This window comes from Arachis ipaensis, chromosome B10, assembly GCF_000816755.2.
Source record: "Arachis ipaensis cultivar K30076 chromosome B10, Araip1.1, whole genome shotgun sequence".
Taxonomy (NCBI): domain Eukaryota; kingdom Viridiplantae; phylum Streptophyta; class Magnoliopsida; order Fabales; family Fabaceae; genus Arachis; species Arachis ipaensis.
The window spans coordinates 45,785,609-45,796,156 of record NC_029794.2 but is presented as its reverse complement, the minus strand read 5'-3'; the positions used below and the strand labels follow the sequence as shown (position 1 = coordinate 45,796,156).

At 35.7% G+C, this 10,548-nt stretch overlaps 2 long non-coding RNA genes across 2 annotated transcripts; both read left to right on the top strand.

Moving 5' to 3' along the window:
• On the top strand, nt 883-8,829 carry LOC110268235. The gene is made up of 2 exons (XR_002356350.1): nt 883-1,117; nt 8,483-8,829. It is a non-coding gene; the product is annotated as an uncharacterized LOC110268235 (long non-coding RNA).
• Nucleotides 6,489-7,169, top strand: LOC110268234. Its single transcript, XR_002356349.1, has 2 exons — nt 6,489-6,600; nt 6,718-7,169. It is a non-coding gene; the product is annotated as an uncharacterized LOC110268234 (long non-coding RNA).

Genomic DNA, 10,548 nt, shown 5'->3' with positions numbered 1-10,548 from the left:
TCAATGTTGATGGGCCAACGTTGGCTCCAACTTGGCCTCTCTTTCTCTTCTTCCTTGCTCTTTTTCGGCTTCTTTCTTCCTATCATCAACCAAACAAATTCATCAAAGCCTTGGCATAATCACAAGATTTTGCATCTTTCATAATAGCAATCAATTCTTGCATAAATCTCATGAAAATGCAAAAAATTAACAATGTTTGATTTAATTAAGACAAGCATGAATTTCTCATCCAAATACTTACTTATTGCCTAAGAAATTCATGAAACTACTCTAAAACAAACTAAAAATGGCTTGTGAAACTAGTCAAGATGCCCTGGCATCACTTGCCTTATTAAGAAAATTTTTATATTTTGGATGTAATTATTAAGAAAGGAATTATGCCTTAAAAATCAATTTAAATATGAAAATTTTTATGTTTTGGAATTTGCTTTAAGTAAACAGATTTGGAGGGGTTTTAATGGATTTAAAAGAAACCTGGTTTTTAATTAATCTATTTTACTTTACGACATTTTGGGAAAAGTTTGAAGTATTAACTAGAACTTTGACTTAGTAAAACTAATACAATTCCTGAGCCTTTGGAAATAGATTTAAGAATGAAATTGAAATTGGTTTTCGGTTTAAATGATTTGGTTTTGGTCTAAGTAAGTTGGTTTTAAAATTGGTTCGGAATATTTGGAGACATGACTTGGTTTTGGTTTAAATTCAATTTTATTTATTTAAATCAAGAAGTTAAGGTTTCAGAGGCTTTCAATGAATTTAAGAAATGAGTTAGGTTATTCTTCCCTGAAGTCTTGAGACTCTGCTGAGGAATTTTATGACCAAAATCCTGATTTAGAAATGAATGATTTTGAGTCTTTCGAAAGATGATTTTGAATTTGGCATGGTTTTGAGATTGTTTGGAAGTGTTGGAAATACGTGGAAACTGGTTCCGTTTTGAAAAGTGATTCTTGGCAAGATGTGAATTGAATACATTTGTTATTTAAAAGTAAATGGGCCAATAATGATTTTGAAGTAAGATATTGAGCCTGATTGATGTGTTGAAAATGTTTCTGAAAAACCACTGGACTACTGTTTTATATTGAGATTATGAGACGCTATGCGCCCGGCAGGGGCTGTGGTTGGATCCCACCTGTCGAGGTAGCGACGGCGGCGAAAGGGCGGTGGTTCGTCTCGCTTGCACTTAGATGTGAGGTCGGTGGCAATAGATTCCGCTCGCATCCCTTCGAATCATCAGAGCATACAGGCACAAAACCCTGGATAGTGATCCGAGCACTATATCTCGGGGGTTCCCACACCATGATTCCAAAGGACAACATCTCCATGGAGATGTGTCGGGTTGGCAGTTGAATCGACAATGTGATATCACAGCCAGTAGGGCAGACATTCATCATTTTCATTTATGTGACATTGTTTGGGTGGGCATATTGTAATTGGTTTGCCTATGTGAATACTTATGTTAATTGCTAACTACTATATTTGTTGTAATTACTATTGATTGTGTTTGAACTACATTATTTGTGATTGTGTTTGATTGGTTGGTTTGTGATGAATTGGTTGATGATTGAGTTGTTTGGGCCGGGGGCCGGGGGCCGTGTTGGATTGGATGGGCTTGAGGCCGTGATTGGTATATTGAGTTCTAGTTTTGTATAAAGTATCTGACTGGTTCAGCATAGACTTAATGAACCTATGCTTGGAACGGGATGGTCAATTATACCGCGTAGGTAACTGCTTTCATGGTTGTGGTATAGAAAAGTATGAAAAATCAAACTCTTACAGCATAGACTTAATTGAACCTATGTTTGGGACATGTTGGTCACTCATACTGTCTAGGAAAAACTTTTCAAATTTTACAAGAAAGGAAAAATGTTTTGTTTTAAATTATTTGATAAATTTACCAAGTCTTCAAAAAGGAATTTTCTAGATTTCGAATGTGTACCCAAGGTTTTTGGAAAGACTCATGAGATGAGCAATGATCACTATACTCTAAGAATAATTTTTATTTTACGTATCTTGTTATAGCAATTTTTGTAATCCTATAGTGAGAACAAGCGAGGACGACGTTCTCACTCCCCTACAGGTTATTCCCTTTCACGATATGGATGACGGAGCTTCAGAAGAGTTATGTTTATTTTCTGTTTATTCGGTATTTTTGTATTATCTTAGCTATTATTTTCCCTCGCCTTTGTCTTTATTAAGTTTGTAAGAGGGATCGAAAATTGTGATATGTATGTTTGTAAGCTAGTGTTATGTATACAAATATATATCCTAAGGTATTGTATCTGGTTTGTATGTTTATGTATGTTTATGTTTCGACGAAAAAGTTCTTTTGAAAGGTCACTCGGTTTTGAGTTTTAAACAGGCTCTTATTTTAGTATTAAATATGTTTAGAGTTGTCGTAATGCCCAAGCTATCAGAGTGGCGCAGCCGGAAGCGTGACATTCGGATAGCGAGGGTGTTACCTTTGTGGTATCAGAGCGGTCTTTCTTGTAGAGCCTGAGGAACGGACCGACTATGCTTCAATTGCATACTCTGAGTGTTTGTCATGTACTAGGTCTTGTCGAATGACGAGAATTAGAGCTTTATGCACATGACGATCTATTGATTAATGCCATTAGTCTTGCATTGCATAATTCCTGATATTAAGTTTGGCCGGCTTAATACTAGCGAATTATGTATATGAGAGCACTAATGGGTTATCATAGATGATATACAAGTTTTGAGTAAAGCGAATTGCGGGTTTTGGGAACGTTGGAAACTATTTCTCGAGGCTATTCAGTTATGTGTCTTAAATTCTGTTCGAGTCGACTTGTTCTTTCATAGCCTGACTTGAAGTTCTTGTTTGCTACTCTCTTGAACAGTAATTTGGTGTTTCAACTCTATTCCTCTATTCATATGCATTCTTGTTGATTCTAATTGCATATGCTTGTTTGACATCCTTGTCGTATCTATCTTTCTCTGTTTAAATTCTTCTCCTTGATTCATGTGTGCTTTGATATACCTTTTGAACTGTCTTGATGCGCTGTACCTTTTAACTCCGGATTCCGAGTCCATTCTTAGAGAAATTGGTGACTCAGTTTTTCTCTTATTTGACAGTGATTATAGCCAATTTTGAGATTTTTATGAAAATTGCTGTTGACTACATGTATACTTATCTATATGTGAAACTTTGAAGAGTTATTATACAGTTTAACAACTATTTATTTCTAATACCTCGCTCATACTTTTACTGGTTTGTGGAATTGCATTTACTTTAAATACAATTGGCTTTCTAGTAATTTTACTATAATTCCAATGCACATCTTCATTTGATTATGTATTTAGGCATTTTTTCAAAAAATTCTGGGGAGAAAGGAATTTTCACTTTTATTCCGGTTGACTTTCATTGATACTACGTTGTTTATGCCGTTGTGATTCTTTTAAAAATGTTGGACTCGTAGCTTTCTTCTTATGAACGGACTCATTCTCTATTAAGCCTTCCATATCCATGAATGTCATACTTGACTTTGTTTTTTGACTAATCCTTTACATCTTGTGAAACATTACCATTGATCTTAGTTTCCTTTTTTTTGTGAATCTCATTCCCATGTGAGTCAGTTTGATTCGTTTAAAATTAGTGCATCGTTTATCCTCTTATTGTCTCTACCAGAGTTCTTAGTCAAAGATTTATCCTTGAAAAATTACTAATAATTGAGTTGTCTTTTCCTATGACTTTTGCATTCTTTTGGATCAATTGAAAGCTTGTTTGATGTCTCATACCTAGTGGATCTTGTTTGAACTACTTTGCTTTAAGATCCTTTCTTGTATGGCTTGATTCCTTTTTAAGTACATCCTAATCTCCTTGAATATCCTTCTGAAATGGTGATTTCAACTATACTTTTGATGTCTTGTTTCAAACTTTGTTTAAAGAAGTTTTGAATTCTCTTTGAAGAAATTCTAAGCAGAATTTATTTTCTATTGCTTGATTGAGATTGAGACCATTGTTCAATTTTGACAAAGTTAATTTAAAGTTGGCATCCGCTATTTTAAATGAAGTTTTGAAAAGCTTCCTTGTTTAGTGGAAACTTGTTCATTTGTAATGCACCACTTATTTTTTTTACCAATTTATAAGCAAATTTTTACCTCGGATTTTCTTTTCTAAATAGAGTTTAACTTTCTCTTTCGTCCTTGCTATAATTTTTATACACGCTTGTTTGAATACAAACCTTGATTTTTATGATTGCTTTTGGTTAGGTTGTGCACCTAACTATCTTTCTAAAATATTTGAGAAAATAATTTATCTTTGGGCCAAACTTGTGTGCATTTTATTTTTAAAACTCTATGTAATCTATTTCAATATGAAATTGTATTGAAGCAAAGCCACGTTTATGCTTCTGTTACTCTCTTGAAGAATGTTTGTTGTTTAACTTTTGCTTTAGACTGCGAAGTGATTTTTCGCAACTTTTCGATTCTTTTATGAACAATGTAATCGGAAGTATTTTAATCGTGCTCTTGAATTCTATGAGCTTTGTCTTGGGTTTGAGATATTCTTTTCTGTAAACATCATACCTCTTCGACTCAGCTTGAATTGTTCAAACTAATGTGCCAATTTTCTTCTTATTGATACTATTGGATTTCTTTGATCTAAGGCTTATCTTTGAAGTTGTCAATTGATTTATTTCTAGTAAACTTCATAGCTTGAGCATCCTTGTTTACCTGGAATTGGCTGCATTCCCTCAAATCTATGAGCATTATCCTTGACATTGTTTCTCCTTGCTAGAATCTTGTATCCTTCTGAGTAGACTCGAGAATTGTGTTGATGTCACGTGTGATCTGTAGAAGTAGTAATGTGACACGTTAGTTCTTTAAGACGTGATATGTGTATATGGAAGGTGAAGCGGTATGTGTACCACGTTATGAGTTGTGGGTGTTTTGTTCCTTACAAACGAGCTTGTGGGTGTTCTTATGATCGGCTATGGGGTTGTAAAGTGTTTGATGGAGTTGGAAAGTTGAAACTTTGAGGATGATACGAGATTAGTGTGCGAATGTTAAGCACTTCATTTTAACCCCATCGTGTTTTATAGCCTTCGATGCCTTGCCTTACTATCACATGTTTGAACCGTGTCATCTTTTACATTAAGCCTATCTTGTAACGCTTTCCTTGCAATCACACTCCTACCTTTGTATTTTTATGCGTACGACAACCCAAGTATTTGAAAATCGTATATATCTTTATATGTTAAGGTATTTTTGCTTTTTCCTTAAATGTGTTCAAGAGTGAACTGTTATGAAGTTTCTTTCGTTTTGTATCAATTTTCAAGGACGAAAATTTTTATAAGGTGGGTAGAATGTAAGACCCATAACTTCTGAAAAAGGACTATTATGAGCTAATTTCAAAAATTCAGTATTTTTGTAGCTTTAATTTCAGAAATTTCTTTATTAAAGAAAATTGAAGCAAGTTTTGATTAATTGAATTTGAAATAAATTAGGATTTATTATCCAATTTTACAATTATTGGATTATTTTCTATATTTGAATTATAAAGTTGGTAGTTGTAAAATAATAAAAATTTTATATGATTTGGATTAAATAAGTAATATTTTAAATATTATTACTGCTATTTTAGAAAATGAGAAAAATAAGTATATTATTTCTAATTATTTGATTTAGACATTTTGTTGAAAATAATTTGTGAAATTGATGAGCAAATAGTATTTTTATACATTATTATTATTGGGTTAAAATTCATTTCTAATTATTATATTATCCCCATTTTATTTGAAATTACTAAAATGCCCCTAATCCTAATTTTTGAAAATTAAACCCTAACCCAATGACCCGGTTCCCTTTCAGCCACACCCCAACCCTTTCTTGCTCTCAGCAGCAACGCACTCCAGGTTCCTCTTTTATGAAAGAAAGAAAAGAAGAAGGAGAGGGGTAAACTGGGAAAGGGCCGCCGAATGGAGAAGAGTGAGGTGAGGAAGGACGGCGCCGGCGGGCGTCATTGCCTCCGCGCCGCCGTGTTGCTCAGGGGAGAGTGAATGAGCGAGGAACAAATCAGAGAAGAGAAGAGGGGGTAGGAGAGGAAAGAGATTTCGCCGGTGTGCAGGGCTTCACCGCAGCCACCGCATCGCACCGCCTTGGAGCCCGCCGTCAGGTCCGAGTCGAAGAAAGGGAGAAGCCATACTGTCAGCGTCGCGCAGAGAGGGACTCGACGCCAGCTCCGTCGTCCTCACTGCTTCGCCACCGTCGAGCCCGCACTGGTGGAGGAAGCACAGTGCCGCCGTGGGTTCATTACCGTCGAACTCGAAGGAGGAGGGAGAACGATGCTGGGACTGACAGCGGCAGAGGTGGTGTGGCGCAAGGAAGGAGGCGGCTGTTCGAGTTGCCGTTCGCGTCACCGTGGTTGAGCTGAAGCACCGCCGCCGCCGGGTCTCTCATTGCTGCGTCGCCGTCCAAGGATCTGCGACTCAAGGGTTCACAGAGGAAGAAAAATGCTGCTGTCTGCCACTACCGTTGCTGGAGGCTGCGCTGCTGTGCCTCTGGTTGCCGGGAAATGGTGTGGTTGCTGCAGGAGGTTGCCGCCGGAGCTGCTGCTCTATTCTGCCATTCCTTTTCATCACAGTAAGCCTCTTGCGCTCTGAAACTCAAATAGTAATCATTCTAATTACCTGCGGTTAAGGATTCGGATGAATATATGTTGTAAGTTTAATTTTATGGGGTTTCATGTCAAAAATTGAGGTTTGTTGCTGAGCCACTGGAGCTTCTGGCCACTGACGGAGCCGCTGCCGGGTTGATATGGAGCTGCGGCTGTTCGTTTTGTTAATTCAGTGAGTATTTCGATTTTCGAAAGCCCTACGTTAATGTTCTGTTCGGTGTAATAAAGTATTTGCGATGTTAATGGTTTTAGGAGTTAAAATCCAATTTGCTTGTGCCGCTTGTAGATGTTTCTGCTTTTGAGAGAACAAGCAGAGCCGAGGGTTTGATTGCCGGTGATTTCGGGTTGAGAGAGAAGCGAGCCGAGGTTTTGATTGCCGGTGATTTCGGGTTGAGAGAGAAGGTTCCTATGACGCATTTGGGTTATGGTTTCGACGAGTCGAGGTAGGGGCTTTTTATACAAACTAATTTATTTTAAATTGGAGTTGTTATAAATAGATATGATGTGCTAAATGCATTTTTGGTGATTATGTAAATCTTATGAATTGTCTGATTTGTATTGGATGAATATGATTGCTGGTTTGATTGAAATAATGTATGATTTTGTTCAAAATAGAGGTTTTTGGTTGTTTTGAATTGAAAAGATTTTAGTAATAAAAGTCTGAATTTCTCTTAGTGGAAATTGATTTGGTCTTGAATCCCTTGTAAAAAGAGTTGAGGATTGGTTTGGTTGGGACCCGAAAAGGGTGGTAAAGTCCAAGTTTTAGGGGAGATGTTGTCGAAATTTCTATAAAATCTGAGATTTTGATTGGAACGTTATTTTAAAAATAATGAATTATGTTTTGAATTAAATGTTTGATAAATAAATTATGTTTGAACTTGCCTTATTAATAAAATTTTAATATTTTGGATGTAATTATTAAGAAAGGAATTATGCCTTAAAAATCAATTTAAATATGAAAATTTTTATGTTTTGGAATTTGATTTAAGTAAACCGATTTTGAGGGGTTTTAATGGATTTAAAAGAAACCTGGTTTTCAATTAATCTATCACTTTACGACATTTTGGGAAAAGTTTGAAGTATTAACTAGAACTTTGACTTAGTAAAACTGATACAATTCCCGAGCCTTTGGAAACAGATTTAAGAATGAAATTGAAATTGGTTTTCGGTTTAAATGACTTGGTTTTGGTCTAAGTAAGTTGGTTTTGAAATTGGTTCAGAATATTTGGACACATGACTTAGTTTTGGTTTAAATATAATTTTATTTATTTAAATCAAGAAGTTAAGGTTTCGGAGGTTTTCGCCAATGAGTAATAGCTCAAATGGCATAGTCTCCCCATACTCAATTAAGAGGTTGCGGGTTCGAGTCTCATATCTTTGGTAAAAAAAAAAGGTTTCGGAGGTTTTCAATGAATTTAAGAAATGAGTTAGGTTTTTCTCCTCTGAAGTCTTGAGACTCTACTGAGGAATTTTATGACCAAAATCCTGATTTAGAAATGAATGATTTTGAGTCTTTCGAAAGATAATTTTGAATTTGGCATGGTTTTGAGATTGTTTGGAAGTGTTGGAAAGATGTGGAAACTGGCTCCGTTTTGAAAAGTGATTCTTGGCAAGATGTGAATTGAATACAGTTGTTATTTAAAAGTAAATGGGCCAAGAATGATTTTGAAGTAAGATATTGAGCCTGATTGATGTGTTGAAAATGTTTCTGAAAAACCACTGGACTACTGTTTTATATTGAGATTATGAGACGCTATACGCCCGGCAGGGGCTGGTTGGATCCCGCCTGTCGAGGTATTGGCGGCGGCGTGAGGGCGGTGGTTCATCCCGTTTGTGCTTAGATGTGAGGTCGGTGGCAATAGATCCCTCTCGTATCCCTTCGGATCATCAGAGCGTACAGGCGCAAAACCCTGGATAGTGATCCGAGCACTATATCTCGGGGGTTCCTACACCATGATTCTGAAGGGCAACATCTCCATGGAGATGTGTCAGGTTGGCAGTTGAATCGACAATGTGATATCACAGCCAGTAGGGCAGACATTCATCATTTGTATTTATGTGACATTGTTTGGGTGTGCATATTGTAATTGGTTTGCCTATGTGAATACTAATGTTAATTGCTAACTGCTATATTTGTTGTAATTGCTATTGATTGTGTTTGAAATACATTATTTGTGATTGTGTTTGATTGGTTGGTTTGTGATGAATTGGTTGATGATTGAGTTGTTTGGGCCGGGGGCCGTGTTGGATTGGATGGGCTTGAGGCCGTGATTGGTATATTGAGTTCTAGTTTTGTATAAAGTAACTGCTTTCATGGTTGTGGTCTAGAAAAGTATGAAAAATCAAACTCTTACAGCATAGACTTAATTGAACCTATGTTTGGGACATGGTCATTCATACTGTCTAAGAAAAACTTTTTAGATTTTACAAGAAAACAAAAAGGTTTTGTTTTAAATTATTTGAGAAATTTACCAAGTCTTCAAAAAGGAATTTTTTGGATTTCGAATGTGTACCCAAGGTTTTTGGAAAGACTTATGAGACGAGCAATGATCAAAGTACTCTAAGAATAATTTTTATTTTACGTATCTTGTTATAGCAATTTTTGTAATCCTATAGTGAAATCAACTGAGGACGACGTTCTCACTCCCCTACAGGTTATTCCCTTTCAGGATATGGATGACGGAGCTTCAGAAAGGTTATGTTTATTCGGTATTTTTGTATTATCTTAGCTATTATTTTCCCTCGCATTTGTCTTTATTAAGTTTGTAAGAGGAATAAAAAATTGTGATATGTATGTTTGTAAGCTAGTGTTATGTATATAGATATATATCCTAAGGTATTGTATCTGGTTTGTATGTTTATGTTTCGACGAAAAAGTGCTTTTGAAAGGTCATGCGGTTTTGAGTTTCAAACAGTCTCCTATTTTAGTATTAAATATGTTTAGAGTTGTCGTAATGCCCAAGCTATCAGAGTGGCGCAGCTGGAAGCGTGACATTCGGATAGCGAGGGTGTTACACTAAGCTGCACCAGTAAACTGTGAACCCGGTTAAATCGATTCCCTGTTTTTAGTTAAAAACAGACCAGGTAATATTATAATATCATTCAAGTAGCTTCTAACACTAATATAATGATAATATTATACTATTATCTCATGTCTCTCATGAATCGAGTTCGGTTCGTCAAATTGAGACTATTACGAAAACCAGAATCAAAAGCTCCTAACTGATATGGTTCGAAAACTAGGTTCTCCGCGACTATGTCATCAAACGTATCTCAAAAGAGGTTCTTGCTTATTGATGACATAATGATGATATAGATTGAGGTGCTTGATGATATGTCAGAGATGTTCCCTTCATTGATCTTCCAGAAAACTCTGTATCTTCAAAAAAGATCTTGTGTACTCGAAAACTGGGTTGTTACACTCAGAACTTTTGGAAAATATTATTATGAGTCAATTTTAGTTTATTTATTCATTAAAGATTTTAATTTCAGAAATTATTTTATTAAAGCTAATTAAATCAATTTTAATTTTATTAAAATTACTAGACAACCCAAAACCCTAATTTACCAACACAACTCAAACCCTAACCCAAACCCATTAGCCGCCACCCCCATCCCCCCATCAGCAGACACCTTCTTTCTCAACCTTCGCAACACACACACACACACACTTTGTTTGGATGCAAGATAGAAAATGAAAGGAGAGAAAATGGGAGGAAAGAAAATGAGAGGAAAGAAAATGAAAAGAAAAGTTGATTTTTTTTATGTTGTTTGGATGAAGAGAAAATGAATGGAAAGAAAAGTAAGAAGAGAGAAAATCATAACCAATTGAAATTACATTAATACCCTTACCTATTTTATATATAAATTATAATATACTAATGTATTTAAATTATTTTTCTAATAAAAAAAGT